Source organism: Alosa pseudoharengus, unplaced genomic scaffold, assembly GCF_046254945.1.
Source record: "Alosa pseudoharengus isolate Yale_2024_CS ecotype anadromous, Long Island Sound unplaced genomic scaffold, YU_APseudo_1.1 YU_APseudo_1.1_scf_18, whole genome shotgun sequence".
Lineage (NCBI taxonomy): Eukaryota > Metazoa > Chordata > Actinopteri > Clupeiformes > Clupeidae > Alosa > Alosa pseudoharengus.
In genome coordinates, this window is record NW_027468650.1 from 18,912,620 (window position 1) to 18,930,718 (window position 18,099).

The 18,099-nt window shown below is 39.0% G+C and overlaps 1 protein-coding gene across 1 annotated transcript in view; it reads right to left on the reverse strand.

The window, feature by feature from the left end:
* Positions 1-17,272, reverse strand: part of LOC143131659 (cadherin-7-like) — a 58,330-nt gene extending 41,058 nt beyond the window's left edge. Inside the window, exon 1 of the mRNA XM_076291281.1 lies at positions 17,204-17,272. The gene's annotated coding sequence lies outside the window, so the exon portion shown is untranslated. The remainder of the gene's footprint in view (positions 1-17,203) is intronic.
* Positions 17,273-18,099: the final 827 nt, after the last annotated feature.

An 18,099-nucleotide genomic window follows, 5' to 3' on the forward strand; every position in this document is an offset into this window, starting at 1 on the left:
CAACTGGAAAAAAATAGTTGACATTGTTTGACAGTAAATGGGTTGAATAAATACTCCTACTACTACCTTGCATGATGAGAATGACCAGATAATATATATATATATCAGTTATTGTAAGCCTAGAACACAATATACCACTATGATTTGATTGGATTACATAATTCAAAATGTTTGATTACACAAAATGAATGGCACTTGCATAATACACCACATAGTGTAGGCTGTTTGCTAGCATCAACAGACTATCCTATATGTATATGAATTTAATTACAGGAATACATTTGATGCTCATGATCCGAATGATCTCTTGCAGGTGAACCTAAATCAGACCAGGAAGTTTTGGAGGAAAAAGTCTTGTCAGGGACCTCTGTGTAGATTTAATTTTTAGTCTATTTTCTGGTTAGACCGGTAGGGTCTCGCGCCAAATACTCAAGGCCGTGCGGGTGCGTTAGTTTTGGGCAACGTAGTAGTCAATCAAGGAAAAAAAAACTCGCACACCATTGTTTGCCATTGAAAAATAAATAAACAAAGTGTTTAATCCATCGACCAATGTGCTACCAAGTGAGGTGATGATGTACAAACGTTTCGGTCCTCAGACCTTCATCAGTGCAAACCATACACAATGACGTGACGCCTATTTATAGCCTGCGTCTACTTGGTGGCAGCTCTGTCAATCAACCTGACCCCTAGCTAGGTAGGTTGAAATGTAGACTCAGAGAATCATGAGATAAGAAGGCCCTCAGGCTCATTGGTACAGTAGACATAGTCATAGACAGTAGTCAAGATAATGAATAAAATAAAATAAAAAATCACATGAAAAATAGAAAAACAAGAAAAACATAAGGAAACAAGATTAACAATAAGCAAGTGAATATTAAAAAATAGATGGATATTCGGATATATAATCAGCAGATTGAACATTCTCAGATAAACCAGCTCAAAGGAAGCAAGTCAAATCAAAGTCATAATTTATCCCATGTGGAGGTAATGTTTTGAGGTAGCAGATCCAGCGCGCTTCACACTGAAGGATCATCTGTCCTGTACAGCTCCTCCTACGGGTAGAAGAGACTCTATCTATTCCTAGATAGATTCCTAACGTCATTGTGTATGGTTTGCACTGATGAAGGTCTGAGGACCGAAACGTTTGTACATCATCACCTCACTTGGTAGCACATTGGTTGATGAATTAAATACTTTGTTTATTTATTTTTCAACGGCAAACAATGGTGTGCGAGTTTTTTTTCCCTTCTAGTCTACTTTCTGAACACTCAACAATAAGGAGGAAAGCTTATAAAATGAAGTTCATTGTTTTACATATTATCCTAACACAAACAAATGTGTTTATGATTCATTGATCAAATTTGGCTTATCAAATTGGGACCACTTGACAGCAAATTCCCTGGCTGCTTTTTGCTCCAATCTGCCTCTGACAGACTGAGCCATTTCAGATGGTACATTTGTTTCTGTGTCTGTTCACTCGAATTGAATGTCTATTAGTAAAACATGAGTAAGGGATGGAGGAAAAAATGGCATGTCAACGGCCAGCAATTTTAACCACAACATTTCTTGGACATGACATTTTGGAAAGGATGGAAGAGTTAGCTGACACTGTCACCCTATAGCACAAGAGCACATGCTTTATTCAGGAGGATTCCAATGATCCAAAGGCTATTCATTATTATTATCATCTCCATACTGTAACTCATGTTGCTACTTGTTACAATTAAATGCAAATAAGATACCAATTGATCTTTATACTTCTTGCGCTACGGGCTGCTTTTTTTTTTTGTTTAAATTGCAGACAAAAAGTGTTCAAAGACAATTGGGGGATGTCAAGATGCTGTGTGAATACAGATGATGATCATTCTCTATACTAATACCACTGTACTAATTAATGTGGAAGGTATTAAAGAAAGTACAGACATGTATCTTCTAATCAGGTCACTTCTTAAGCCTAATGTTTTCCAATCTCTTGTCCATCTAGTACATTCAGAGTTCCTAGGGGTGCCGACACAGTGTAATGAGATGAGAGCAAGTTTGCTTGAGGAACACCAGGCTTACACTGGGTTTATTTAATTCCTGCAAAAATCCATAATATCTCAAAAGACTAAAGTGTTAAAATGAAATGAAATCAGACAAAAAAGTCATACTTTTCTGTTCTTTTTCCATATACTGTATGTGTGAGTTTTGAGAAGGAGAGAGAGTGTGATGGCAGATGTTCCGTGATATCCAGTCTATGAGATTCTGGGTTCCATGGGCGGGCGGAGCATTGGTTGTCGTGCCTGCACACCTAGGAAGTACCGACTATTAACCGAGGTTTATCCATTGATTTTGCAAACTTTCTTCAGGTATAAGGTTAATACACAGGCCCAGGCTATACATGGGAATGAATGTATTTAATTAATTCTTCTTTCTCATTAAATCACAATCTGATTCTGTCATTATAAAATAATGTTTCATAAAATAAAATACAGGTGAGTCCAATACACGGTTTTGTTTTTTTATTTGCATAAAAACACTGCCCTGCGGTTTATAGGCGAGCAGCTAATACTCAGGAAATTATTGTACAAGGAATCTGAATGGTGGAACTAAAAATGTCAGTGTTAACCACAAAAAAGTTGAACATCTTTTTGGATTATGATGGGTTGCTCATCAAAACAAAGGTTATTGCACAAATATTTCCAACTAGTTATGTGTGTAAATGTATGTCTGTGTTGCCTGTCTGGTGTCAGAATTAATAGCCACCCCACCAGCCAATCAGAAAAAAGTATTTCTTCTCTCCAGGTAAAAAAATAAGTGTACTGTAACCTGCGGCCTCTCGGGGCTTACTGCTTTTAAATTAACTCTAATCACCATCTAAACAGCATTTGTTGCTCTATTCAACCAGAATGTATGTTCCCCTTGTGTCTCATTTGGTTTGGTCAGTTATTTGAGTTCAGTTGACCTCGTCTAGGTCCAGAGACACTTTAGTTATATTATTCTTTACTTGAAGATTTTGCTTATGCTTTTTCATTGACTCGACTTTTTGTGAATGCTTCTTTGAATGTCTATATCTGCGTTCTGACAGCGATACTTTACTCTGCTGAATGCTTTTTTGAAAGCCTATATGTATGTGTTCTGACAGAGATACTTAACTTTCCTGGCTGATCCCTCACATGGAACTGGACAGGGCAGTAAAGAACCAGACGGCTGCATTACAGTTTTGCTGACATGTCCAGGTGGAAAACTTAATTCTGCCATCACTGTCAGGTTAAGAATTACTTACAGTTAACTATTTTGCAGCTGTGCTGGAGAGGAAGCAAGTGGAAGGCATGCAGAAAAATAACATCTGGCACAACTTCATGGAACCGTCACCACACACAACTCCAGATGGCTGTTCTAACTTTTGTTGTTTGAAATATATAAGGATTAAAAATTAAATAAGGCATTATAAAACATCGTGAGTGTATTTGTGCTTGTGGTGGGAGGGCTGGGGTATCCTCCATCACTTACAGTACTGGAGCAAGATCTGGGTATGTATATCCTTGCGTGTGTTTCTTTTTTCATTCTAAATTCCTGGGCATACTGAGAGAAAATGTGAAAGGGCAACGCGAACCAAAGACACGCTGAATCAATACTGACACTGATTGTCACTTTGTATGCAAATGTCCTCTCAGGGCTGACTTTTTGCTCTTTGCCTTTCCAAGTGACTGAGGAAAGATGGGGTGAATTATTTTGCATCAATACAAAGGCCTTCTAATCTTTGTACTGTATTTCTCAGTACATGTTAAGTACTGGCATTTACTGGCAGTGCACATGTCAAAAGAAAACACTTTTATTTGCAGCACAGTGTTTTGTGGTATTTATTTTCTGAAGTGTTGTTGAGTAGCTACTCCAAGAGGCTGCACTAGGTACAAAGTTTTGACATCAACAAACAGCACAACATACATATCCTGAAGCAGCCTTTGAGCTACAGCAGAGGTCTCCACTCACTGACAAAAAAACAAATAGATTGATTTTATCAACAATCGAAGGGTAGAAAATACTACAAGAAGTTTGATTTGTGTGCATGACAGAATGCTGTTCCTGTCTAAAGTAACCTTTTCAGGTTTGTTTGTTTGTTTGTTTGTTTGTTTGTTTGTTTTTAATGTTGTCACCAAGACAAACAAATACATTCATTAATTGTTCATATATCCATGTATCAGTTCAGTGTGCACGGAGCAAATTCTTACTGCATCACTAAAAGCGTGCAAATAAAAAATTATAACCCCAGGGTCACAGTTCATAAATAGCTGCAAGCAAAAAGCCTTTCCTCATTGATTGAAATAATACCTCTGATAATGCCAATGTGAAATACACACAGAAACAGCCTACAGTCTCATAGTAAGAGGGTGGTAGGTGTGAGAAGATATTTCTGGCTGCTATCAGAATAAAACATTTAACAAGCAAACTTTACTGCCTTGACCCAGAAGCTTGGCTTCTGCAAAGCTCAATGCTGTCAGAGCAAGGTTGGATTAGCCATTACAGCAAATGTAAAAACACAAGATAAGTCTCCTCAGAGCATAACCCTGAGCGAAGGAGAGACAGATACAGATGTTGGCAAATTGATCGTCAGCTGCGGAGCCTGTTGAAGAAGACGTTACCGTAGTTACAGCAAAGCTCTGTGCTAAAAGGCGTGAGCTCTTGTCTACTTTGTAATGTGAAGCAACATGACAACCAACCCGGAAAGAGTTCCCCGTCATAAAATGTCAATCCAGCAAACAGTGAAATATCCGGTGGGACGGAGTGGTGGCTACATAATTTCCAATTAGATATTCTCAGCACATAATTAATTGATAAATAGCTGTGGATATATGGAAATGTGGAAGTCGTAGTCAACTTGTTACTTGATCAATTAAATAATTACCTATTTTGATTGCATACCAAGTACCAAGAGATAAATCCATGATATCCATGTTGACCTATTAGCTTCTTTTGAGCAATAGAGAACTGTGGATGCATTAAAATAGCATGATTTATGTAAATGTATGTATGTACATGTATATATATTTTTATGCATGTGTGTGTCACTAAAGGATAAAGGGGACTGGGGCTGAGGCTCTGAACCCTCATTGTGCCTTTAAAGCGGTCACAGGAAAATTAGTAGTCACCACCAGAACCTGTGTCCTCAGCTCTCCCTAGCAAGTCTGTATGGGTTGGAGCAACAACAGTGCTTCAGTTGGATACACTGATATCATTAGCAACTCCGTATCTTAGTAATTATTTACATGTGTAATATAATTAAGAAACAAACAATCATTATATGTGTAAGCATTTTTCAGCACATGGCTCACAGCAACCAATACACCATTAGTTGTTTGTAAGTGCAAAATATATTTTTTAGGATTGACACCATGAACACTTAAAGGGAAATCTAAAATATGTTTCAGCACAGACAGATTCCCCTTAGTAGCTATGATAATAATGGGAAAGCATTCTGTGCACTGCCCCAGACAGCATCCTGCCTAAAAATATGTATGAAAGCCAGTGGGGGGTTTGGTTTTGAAGTGTATCTTGTAGTGGGGTAGAGAAGGATGCATCCTTCGTTTATTCACAATGGTGCAGAGGGTGAGAGAAAGAACCCATAAGAGAGTAAGAGAGGGGGTGGGGAGAGAAGGAGAGACAGGGAGAGGTCATAATGCAGCACAAAGGAGCTAAAAACAACAGCAGCAGACACATCAGCACAGCTGTCCCACTACTCCATCACTATGCAAGATTGTGCTGTTTTTATTCATGCAGTCAGCACTGTTTCGGTGATCAGCCCCAGGCTCCGGGGTGTATAGGCCACTACAAGAAAGCCTGAAATAGGGTTTTTCCATTTAATTGTTTTATTCTACAGTGGTACAGTATTTTTCTATCCACATGGAATGATGAATAAGGAGAAAGGACACAACCAACCAACATCAAAAACCAAATACTGTCAGTATCAGTAGAAAACAACCCATACAAACTACAGTATAGTCATGTCCATTGTGTATACTGTAAACTGCAGGGCAAAAAAAATAAAAATATGCCCAATAGCTCAATGAATCAGAATCAGATCATGCTTTAATCATAAAGAAGTAGGTAGAAGAAGAATGTATAGCCTGTTCCTGTGTATTAACCTCATATCTGAAGAAATTTTACAAAATCAATGTATAAGCCTTGGTTAAAGGTCAGGAAATTGCACTAGGTGTCTGACAGATCAGTTAGAAGACAATTAAATGTATTAAATTGAGCTAATGCTTTAATGGAATGACCTGTCTTTGGGGACATTTTTGGGTGAGGGCTCAACAAGACATCAGGATGGAAGACCAGGGCTTGGTCTTATCAGTCAAAGGGACACCATCAGGGTTATCACAGGAAACATATTTCCGTGTGATATATAAAGCAAATTACCACTGGTGCCATAACGTCGCGCCTGTAGAAGAGGTTCATTTGTCTTTTCCCATCACAAGACAGCAGGCAACTATACAGATTAGAAAATGGCTGCATTGTGTGCTTGTTTGTTGTGTCTCATGCCATCATCATCATAAAACACTGTGGAATGCAAGAACTGCTATGAACTGAATAAGTCAAAGCACAAATTCAATGCTATGGTGAACCTGGACATTTTCAGTTAAGCTCTTTGTTGACCCTGATGTGCCATTGAGATCTCCTCATCAAGCCACCAATGGTGCATTAAGCCCTTCAGAGAGGGCTGACTAAACGCACTATGGAAAAGACATTCAGGGCCATATTTGCAAGTGCTGTAGCTTGTGGAACTGGTCAACATCTAAGACTTAAACACGTGTCAAACATAGCTTCCACACATCCCAGAAAGTGGCCCAATTTGATGGCTTATTCCAACTGATACAATAAGTTTATCAATCAACAATTAATTCATTGTAATAACAAGCTTCAGTTATTACAATATTATTCAGATTTTCTAATGTTTTCCTATGCTTGTATGTACATAAAAAAATAAAACGTTAGTTTAGTCTTCATACTGTAGAGTTATTGCAAAGCCTCACTGGATTTCTGATGCTGGTGATACAACATAGCTGGTGATATAGGGACCTACAAAATATTGCAGATATGCATAGCCTACAAGGATTCAGTGGTGTACTAGTGTTGTTCATCCACCCTTCCACGTCAATTTCTAGCATGATGTGGTAGCTCCTTGGTTAGCCTGAAGGATGTCAATGGAGAAAAATAATATAAATGCAAATGATGCTTGCATTATTTTATTGTACATTGTGCTCCTTGTAGACATGCATTTCTTCTGTCAGAAGTATCTAGGATCATTGATCATATCCCAGTGAATAGATAAAAGGGGGGAAAGCCCCTAAAGAAAGTATCTAGGATGCCAGTTAGTGAAGACAGAAAATACACTTTTGTTTTCCTCCCTCATAACTCTTTCGAGAGAATGTCTGTTGAGTTCCACTATATTTGTGGCAGACGCTGGGAAAATAAAGATGTGCTGCTAAATGTGTGTTGAGCACACATGGGACATAAAACGAGATGTGTGTCCAGATTGCCTGACTTTCAGCTGTGACAATGAAAAACCGCCATGGAAGAAAACATTCCCCACCATGATGAGGTATATGAGCGAGGATACAGACTTGGGGGGATGGAGGGCACAGGGTGGGTTGGGGGGGGGGGGGGGGTATTAACAGAGCCATGAGGTGGGAATACATGTGAGAGGGCCTGAGGGTCTATTCTCATGTCTAATTAAACAGCACATGTCACTGCTGTTTACTCTCATATTTGAAACAATTCCTTCAGAATCAGGGCAACAGTTCAACCCTGTCTTCTGGGCAAGGGTGGTGGAAGTGGGAGTAATTATGAATACGACTAGATACAGTTTTTTACTTCTTCGTGTATCTTTTTTTCTCTGATCACAGTCTCTAATTTGTGTTTCCAGTTTTGTCGTTTCGTACTGAATGCAAACATCAACACTCTCTGGCCCTTCTACCGCAAATGATTAGGCTCTTTAAAAACATGAGGATATGAAGCAGTGTTTATGCAAATACAATGCTGTAACTTAAGCTAAAGTCCTACTTTGTGTTACAATTACCACACATTTTCCATGCTCTTCAAACTAAACATTGACACTGTTGGACAGTGGCCCCAATTTAATGAATCTCAACAAAAACAATTTGTATGTAAATACCTAATGAACTTTCACTGCAAAGAGACAAACAACTTGTAACAAACTATTGATAGTAATTTACATAAGCTTGCATGTCCCATACTTCTGACATGATTGAGTGGTGAACTGTATAGTAGGCTATGCTGTACTGATAAGCTACCTGTGTACCAGAGAGAGTCCTCATCATGTTTGCACAGCTACAAGAGGACACTCCAGGACAATGATATCAGCAGTGTCCTGCTGTACCCCTCATGCACACTCATGGGAATAAAACAGATGAAAACAAACAGCTTTTAAAATCAATGTTTCTGTTTTTCTGTTGTCTCTCTGCATGCCACTTATTTCACTCCTGTATATCACACGTAAACCTGTGTTGATTTCTAGATTGTCTTACTAAGAGGCATCATTTTAATATAATTTAATTAATATCGCTCCTGAGCCTGGCAGAAGTACTCAAACCTCATCACTCTTCAAGTACAGAACTGAATTATCAGAGGAATTCCAGCAACTATAAAGGACATGACCGTGTTGACATGCCCTTTCTATGTGACACAGATACCGAACAAACCCATGGAGAGACATAAAGTATTAGTGTGTATGGTTGACACCTCATGAACTGCTTCACAACTGTGAGCCATTTAAAAGTGAACAGAGCACACAGAAGTGCATATGACAAATAGATGTACAAACATATCAGCAGAGTGCTCTGATTGTTTAGAATACCTGGTACAATCACAGTTCTATTCCTAAAATAGAGAACCTTAACACGTATGTCACTGCACTGAAATTTGATCAACGCTTAGACTGTTTACCAATGTTTGCCGGTTGACATTTGCTGAAAGTGGCCTTTAGTAAAAGTCACAGCATAGCCGTGGATAGCCTTGGTGATGAGGCAGTGTGTAATCTGTATTTTGTGTGTGTCTGTGTGTGTGCGTGTCTCTCTCTCTCGCTCTCTCTCTCTCTCTCTCTCTCTCTCTCTGAGGCAGTGTGTAATCTGTATTTTGTGTGTGTGTGTGTGTGTGTGTGTGTGTGTGCGTGTGTGTGTGTGTGTGTGTGTGTGAGAGAGAGAGAGAGCAAGAAATAGAGAGATAAGATAAATATATGCTCTGTGTGTCATTTTTCTGTGGTTTGTATAATTAGTAGTAGAACTACACATATTGATTTTGATATTGTTGATCTTGATAGTCTTCATGGAAATTGATATTCTATTATCAATACAATTGAAATTGATATTCTTGTGTATTTCCTATATATTCTTGTGTATTTCCTATATGCTATATATTGCCATCTGATAGTAAGTGACAACAGCAATACCATGACTTAATAAACTGGAGACACCTAGAGTTCTGATTTGTAGGACACGCACAGCAGACAATGTGCTAAGTCCATCATGACATGACCTAAAGCTAATTTCCTTGCTAGGCAAAATCACTTTGCTTATTTAATACCATTACACCGAGGGTGGGTCAGCACAACACTCGGGTGTATCCGCATGTAAATGAGGTGGTCCGTAAATGAATTACTTCAACCCCGCAGTTTCTGTGAAACTTCTAAGAAACAAAGGAGACCAACTCTCATTGACAGGCAACCTCCGCCATGGTGTTCCTCTAGAAGCGCTACTAATTACTCAATCTATTTATGCTTGATTGTTCCCAGTGTCAATAAATTAGCAAATATTGGTATCACTGCTTGTTCTAACTGAGTGGTCACCACACATTGCAGTGGGTTTGGGGTGCACGTTGTGGTTTCCAATTAGAGCCCTGAGTTGTCAATGGACACAAAATGCTCTGTATGGCTACAGAGGAAATAAGCATAAAAGTATTGTTGTATGTTCAGTGATGTTGAAACTAGGATCAAACATCACCAAATCATCCAGGGCAGCCAATTTTTGAGTTTAGCATGGAGTGAAATTTTTCAGTGGGGAATCAAATTGCCCACTAGAGATTGGGGAGCTCAAGACGCTCAGACTCAGAGGTCCAGAAGCAGAGCTCTCTCTAGCTCCCCCACAAATTAAACCCTGATAATATGTATTTGTAGAGCATTTATCAGGACCTGCTATCTGGCTCACTCTTTCACTATCTTATCTCCTTTCCCTGCCTTCTTTGGAAGGCAACCTCTCCTAAAAAAACTGTTTCTCCTGTCTTCCTTGTGTTTTTAATCACAATCTAAATAACAAGCCCATGAGTTGGTATTATTTGATAAAATCAGATTCTGAGTCAGATTACAGTGTCCACACATCACGAGCAACCTATATTCAAACACTTGCTTTCAAGTTGTGCAGCAGACCTCCAATCAAAGATCTACAATATCCCATCTTAATCAATATTGATACAAATAATATTTGTGATATTATCAATATTTTTGCTAAAGATTTTTTGCAAACTAATCTATTTGTTGTGAGTAACACATTGCAAAGTGATGCAAAAGACACTTCGAAATCCTATTTCAATAGCCAGAACATTCAGATTGAAGGCCATTATACAGAGATTTCACAATAATCACAAGATGCCATTCCCTTGTGTAAACAGAGGTGACAGAATGCATGCATTCAGATATAGCATCATTGTGCTGTTCAGACTATCATCAAACAGATCAAATCTGAAAATTCTATAAATCAGATTTGCATGTTAAATGGTAGTTTGTACATAGCCTACATCCCCATTCAAAAAATTCTTCCAGGCTACAGTAGAAAGTTAAACAAGGTAGCAGAAAAATAACTAAAAGAAAAGTACTCAAAAGATACCGTAGCATGTATCCTGGTTTCTGACAGTGGACTATATGCCACAGAAGGCTGATTCAGCCAGCACATCTATTTCCTGTGGAGAGTCAGTAACGGCATCTTCTGTTATATTCTGCTCCTTTTGTGTCCACTCCGACACTAAACATCTTGTTTATGCCCAACAGTGCAACTCTTTATTCAACTTCGACACAAGCATAGGTTCTTCCCAGGAACAATGCAGGTCATGGTCCATCGGAAATGTTTGTGCTGGCTGAAAAGCCTTACAGGAAGTGCATGGCATATAAGCAGTTGCCGACAAAGATTCAGGAGTGCTACGATTGCTGATTAGAGCCAAAGATAATGGAGCATTCCCCAAAAAGAGGAACATTAAGAGGAACATCAACAAATTAAGACAAGTCAGTTTAACGGCATGTACACTGTAGGCATAAGGTTAGGTCTATGTTCAACTTCCATGAGAAGCAGCTTGTGGAACGAGAAAAAACCCCATCAAGAATTATGGTAGTATTTCAGGCAAACTTTCTATATTATGCAGTAAAGCCGTTCCGTTTGATTCCATTTGACTCCAACACTAAAGTGCCCCCTCTCATAATGAAATACCATAAACTTCACAGTGAGAGAGCCAGTAATGTTATTACTAACTGAGAAAATGTAAACTTATACAGAACTCAACAGCATTGATTGATTATGTGATATTGAATTACATATTTATTTATCTCACCTCAAATAAGAGTCAAATAGGCCTACAGGCAGAGGATTAGAACAGGCATAGACGCCAGTCCTGTGAAAACACACAAATGACTCATCACCCACTCGGTTTTCTATTTGGGCAGTATGCCATTGATAAAGGGGAAAGAGTGTGCTTGTTTCACACTTTCAGAAATGGACTTCTTCTGGGTACTACACCGTTTATTGCCAATACTGCATCAATTTGTTTGTGGAGTTTTGCAGAATTTCAAATAAATTACAACCTCCAGCCTCTGAGCTTCGTTCTTTGCAGGTATAACCCTGATATATAAAAGCTGGAACAATGTCTGAGAACTTAACATTAATTATTCAGAAACAGATGATCTCTTTAAAATTCTGTGGAATCAATACAGCTATGGCTTTGCCCTAAAGCCACGGAGCAGACAGCACCGAATACCTGGCTTGCACCAATGAACTTGTCATATGATTCCTTTCCAACTCAACTATCCTGAGTCCTGACAACTTAACAGAATTTTGTTGAAGCCAAGATTAATGAAACTGTTTTTTTTTTCCTGATCTGTTACCTAGCAACTCACACGTTCGAAAAAGTTTGAAACCTGTGAGAATGTAGTGTCCTTATACTTCAGAGAAGCTAACAAAATGTATGCAGACTGAAGCCCTGGAGTGGATCCCAGAATAATTCATAATGAGAAAATCAAGACAAAGGTCAGCATTGATTGGTCAAAGGTCAGTCAACAGTAACTGCAAACTAAGCAAAATCCTGAATTTATCAAATTTGTGCTGTAGGCTACTCAATATTATGAATGACAACTGCTAATTTAGACACTGTGCTTCAAGACACTGTGCTTCAACCAAGCTGCATGCCTTGCTTGTGATAGTTTCTTCCTTTCAGCAAATGTATTCTTGGGGATACTGCACCATCCTTCATGATAAATCTATACAAAACTCAAAACCTACAGTGTACTGAAATCACCATACATCAGGTTCAGGCTACACTGGACAAACTGCTATTGGAATGTCAAACAATTCAGAAGTAAGCAGTGATAATTTAAATTTTAAATGTGTGTAAAAATGAGACCATAATCATTTACCGAAACCAAAGAAGGTTTGGAACTGAACTAATAGATAGAGATGGATAGATATATATTTTATTGATCACCAAGGGGAAATTTAAGAGAACGCAGAGAAAGAATGTGTGATTGTGATGGGTGCAAGCTTTCAAGATTCCACAATGATCTATTTGAGAACTTCCCCACCCTTCAAGAAATGTGGGAGTGGTTCACAAGGATGAATGGCATGTCAACTTTGATTTAGCTAAAGTTAATTTCTTTGACTCCAGGCTGTATGGTATTTTTGTTTTATTTTATCTGTCTTAATTATTTCTACAGCCACTACAGTCTCTAATATTCAAGTATCAATCAGATCATAACTGTGAGTCATTTTGGGAGTAACCCAGTTGAAATTGATTGAGGATATGCATTGAAAAGACTTGTTGGCCACTGACTGTGTATACACTAGAACCCATTTGAAAATAAAGTGTGAAGGCCAAGGTCAGCCCTGTTTTCCACTCCTGCCTGCCTCTTTCTTGATGTGAGTGAGTGTTCTGCCCTGAGGGTTGATGGGGAATGCTCTGGAGTTACTGAAACGTGAACACAATGGAGGGAGGCATCTGACTCAACCAGGAGAGGAAACATATTATTAGGCATACAAACATATAAATAAATAATCTTTGACCCATTGAAGTTTGTGTCCTGGAAATCATCTTTCTAAATAATTGCTTATGCAACATCATGCATATCCTTCATCCATCTCCTTTTTTAGATACATCATCATAAAGGTTTTATCACTTTAAACTTCAATGTGTAATCTGAAAGTGTTATGCAATTGCATTACTTAAAGCCAAGGTGAGCCAAAAGCCTTTCATCAGGCCTACGTCCTGTACTTATACTACCGGTTCTAACATCATTTTAAAAACCAGCTGCTGCGGAGTTTGGGTTTGTAAAACTTTTTTGGCAGGGTCACATGACTAAATGAGATGGCAATATGCTCATCTCAACATGTAAACAAGGCATTACTGTGTGCTCCTATTAATTTCTACATATGTTATGGTATTACTAATCACTATCCATAAAATAGAATGGAATCCCATAGAAAAGTTTTAGCCTTCAAAGATGGATATTTCATAACTAAGGAGACCTAAATGTAATCTCATTATTGTTTCAATTATGAGTTAATTTAATCAGACATATTTCTTCTAAAATTCAATAGCAAATGAGATTAGGTACTTTATTGTAAAAAAAAAAAACACCCTCAACAAGATCTCCTTAGCCACCACTCTCCACAACAGTTTTGAACAGTCTTCTTGTCATAGGGTAGTTAAATCTGAAATGCAGATGTTTTGCTCTGCACACTTTTGTGTTCTGCCTTTGAGTGGGTACTGTGATCTTTGAAAAGTTAAGACGGCAAACTTTGATTTCCCAGCTTCTCCAGAGCTAACATGCAATGCAACTTGTCATAGGAAGTTAGCTTCAGTTAACACCCGGATCTGTTTATATGGGCAAAGATGGCAGCGTTAGTTCCTTTTTTTAGGCAAATTTCAGAGGTATATTTGCAGCTGTGCCAGTCCACGTACTACTATATGTCATTAACCACCTTAGTCCAGACTACTGAAGTTTGGAAACTATCATGGTTCAAACTTACAAAGTACTATGTTAGTACAACAGTTTTGGGAAACAGCCGTAATTTTGATGCTGGTTAGTTGAACGATGCATCGTACCATGTCAGTAAAAAGCTAACCTCCATATAGTTGCATGGGAACCGCACCCCTGGTTGGCAGGCAAAGAGTAAGGCACTGATCTCAAAAGAACGCTGGATAGAGTCAAAGTCCTTTTAGGCAAGTCCCTAGCCTAGAAATCTAGACACGCCCCTAGCGGCAGCATTTGCTGCCAGGGCTAGTCTAGCAACTCTCCGTTGGCTTGTGAGCTCCAGAAATCGAAACTTAATCAGGCATTGAAATCGTGTATAGAGTCGTTTGGTGGGCTTAACATAATGATTGATGTCAGAGTTGCAACGGTTTGGCTTGAATTCCCTGCTACTTGAAAACAAATATTCTATTGCGTCCTATTGCGTGCAGAGGGAATTTGAAAGACAACTGATTATCCCGCCCCTCGGACTGAGCACTGCGAACGGTGAGTGCCCAGACCCTACATTTTAATGTGGGTCTGGCTCGCCAGGCTAGCAAGTACCCTCACTCGGCGGCCATCTTGCAATGCACTTTGGGCTCATAATCGGGCAGCCGCACACCGCACGTGTGCAAGACTTCACAACACCAAGCTGTGAGATCATATTATAATATATCACATGACTGTCTGGCACAGTGTATTCACATGTCAATTTTTGGTGGCAGAAGGTGTGGGATATGTATAGATAACATGCCTTTCTGTGGAGGATTCTTTGAGTGCTGTGTCTCCTCATTAGAACGTTTCTCTTATTCTAAAACTGACACCACAGAGGCGGCCATGTTGGGACCACTTCAGTTATTGCCTATTTACTTAGAGGCCAGTGCACAAGTGGAATGTTCATACGTGTATGGGCAGAACACTGGTGAATTACAGACAAAATCCCATTGTTTGGCCACTGAGGTCAAATTTTTTATTTCGTTTATTCATCTATACTGCTTCCTTCATTTTGACGTTTCTTTAAAGAAGGCATAAAATGGAAAGCCGTTTTTATCTTTGCTTTGTTGAATAAGGAGAGTTCAGTGCATGGCCACATGCAAGCTATCATGAACCGGAAACATTTGCAAATTTTGGACTTTGAAATTACCACAAAAAAACGGGTGAATCTGAACAAAGACAGACTGTGACACAAATACAGACTGTGATGTAATCCATTCTTCTGATCACCACCCCCTCCACATGTTACATTATCACTTTGAGTTGGAGCTTCAGGTAGAAGTTGCTGGAGGCATTTGTGAATGGTCTTTGGCCACAAAGCAGCCAATCAGCATAAAGCTTACTTAAAGGTGCTCTAAGCGATGCTGGGTAACGCCACTTCTGTTGACTTTCAAACAAAACAGAGAGCTAGCTAGCTACTTCCTCCCCCTCCCTCCTGTGCTGCTCCCGTGCAATTCAAACTCTTCTAAACACGCATCTCGTCTGTGATTTGCTGGAACAGTTTGTTATGTTTTTATGGGCTAGGTTTGCCCAGGTTGTTTTTGTTGCTGTTTTTGGAGCCTGGGCTGTCTACAGAGATCACATTTTTTTACAGTGTATTCAGGACACAGACAGCTAGCAGTTGGTTAGGTGATGTTTGCAGTAAGTGACATAAAATGTTTTAGCCTAAAAAATGTGTGGCATCACTTAGAGCACCCCAACGTAATTAAAGGGTTGTAAATGGGCTTGTAGAGCATAAAAAAGAGCATATGAACATATTTTTGACAGACCAAAGTTTCATACCTTCTATGTTAACGTCAGAGAACAAGGTGAAATGTTCCATTCATCCACACTACTGTATGTCATCTTTAATATTCACACCAGTAAATAACCGAATAATAATGGATTTATGCCAATGTAATGCTATATGTGTAGATACACACAAACAATTTACACCTGTCAAAAGCAGCCAATCAAGTTACACACCTCCCTTCAGCAGCCTACAGCAGCATGAAAGTAGCATGTAGCATGAAAGATCAAACCAATCTTAACATTAAAGGAAGGGAAAGTAAAATTGCTTTAATAAAATAGAAGATAAAATATAAAGCTTTTGTGTCACTTAGAAATATTACAGTTTAATTTTAAGTAAATTATTCCAGCAGATATTTGCTAAAGGGTCATTCTGGGCCCCCTTGACTTGGGGCCAAGACACAATTGTTTGGGCCCTACCCCCCAGTACATGTGAAATAAATAAAAACAGAAATAATAAAAACAAAAATGCAAAAAATGCATTTAAATAAGTAACACAATTGTTGGAGACAGTTCCTTAATTATTTTCAAAGAATGATTTGATATGATTTTACCCTACGTATTCATTCTCTAATCTCAAATTGGTTATTAGACAACTTCATACATGAACTAGATAATTACATTAGACTTATAATCAAAATGGACATGGCATAAAAAATACAATTCACTTCACATATTTAATCTCCAACTTTCTCCTTAAAGGAAAGTGTACAAAGGCATAAGGATTGGCCAGGCAGTTAAATTAAGGGGAAACCATGTGATTTCAATAGTTTCCAGATATTTTTGTTGCGGCATTGATGGATATATTATAATTGTTTTGTTCAAACTGGTTAGTATCAATGTGTAAGTTATTAAGGAATGAATTAATTATAATATTAATCCCATGTAATCCCTCTTACATCCATGTCTACGGTAAAAAAAGGCTAGCAGAATCTGGATGACCAACAAAATTACTTTAGTCAGTTTCATTGCTTCAATATTTTTGCTCATTAGTGCCACCTCAATGTCTCTATTACCCACCCTGCTTTAATTCGTACACAATCCTTTTGAAAGTGCTTTCCCCTGAGCATACTGTTTTATTTAGATCTTTACTTCAGTCTCATCTGAGTATGGCATCTGATGAAGACAGATCTTTGCATAAAGATGAAGATAAAAATATCTTACCTTGCCAACATAAAGAGGATCATTGCCTGTGTACTCCTCCAGAACGAAGAACTGATTCCACACCCAGCTTCTTTTCTGCCTGTGGTGTGTTTCCCAAGAGTCCTCATCTGCTTGTGGACCTGACTGAAGAGCGTCAGTATCAGAGGTCAGACCCCAAGACCCAGTGTCCCTGAGCAAGAGCAGTGCGGCCAAAAGCCAGACCGCTCTGCACACACGAGGTCCACAAAATCTCATCTGGTGGTCCATCAGCAATCACCACCACAGTTGAGTAGTTCAATAACAGTGTTGACTGTCTCTGCCCCCAGAAAGAAAAATCAAGGGGAAAAGACAAGAGAGGTTGATGATTTTGTGACTGCTTTAGATGGTCTAGACCTGGGAGTTGCGGAATTGTCGCTCTGAGGCTTTGATTGTGGGTGACAGCAATGAAAATATTGCCCGCTTTGAGAACAGGAGACTGTCATTGAGTGTTGAGACAGGGAATGGCCACTGATGAGAAAGTCTTCCTTCTTCACAAGAGGGGTGTAGTAATTGGCACCTATCAGAACAGAGACAGAAAGACAGCTTGTGTGAGACAGAGAAAGTGGGTGGGGTGCGGTGGGGGTGAGGGGGAAGCTGGGTACTGCCATCAGCAAAATTGCCACGGTGACCGCAGTCACTTTATACAGCAAGTAATATGCCTGCTGATGCAATGATAATGGCCTTTCCTACTACTGATGAGGGCCGTGAATGAACAGACAGTAGGTGTGGTAAATATAGTCAGAACACTGTCCTTCAGGTATAAGCACACGCCACCACTCTCTGACTTTGACATCACAGAATTGATTGAGGTTAAGTGTTAATAAGCATACGCGAAAATGAACCACCGTCTCAGTGTACACAGCACAAGCAAAGTGATT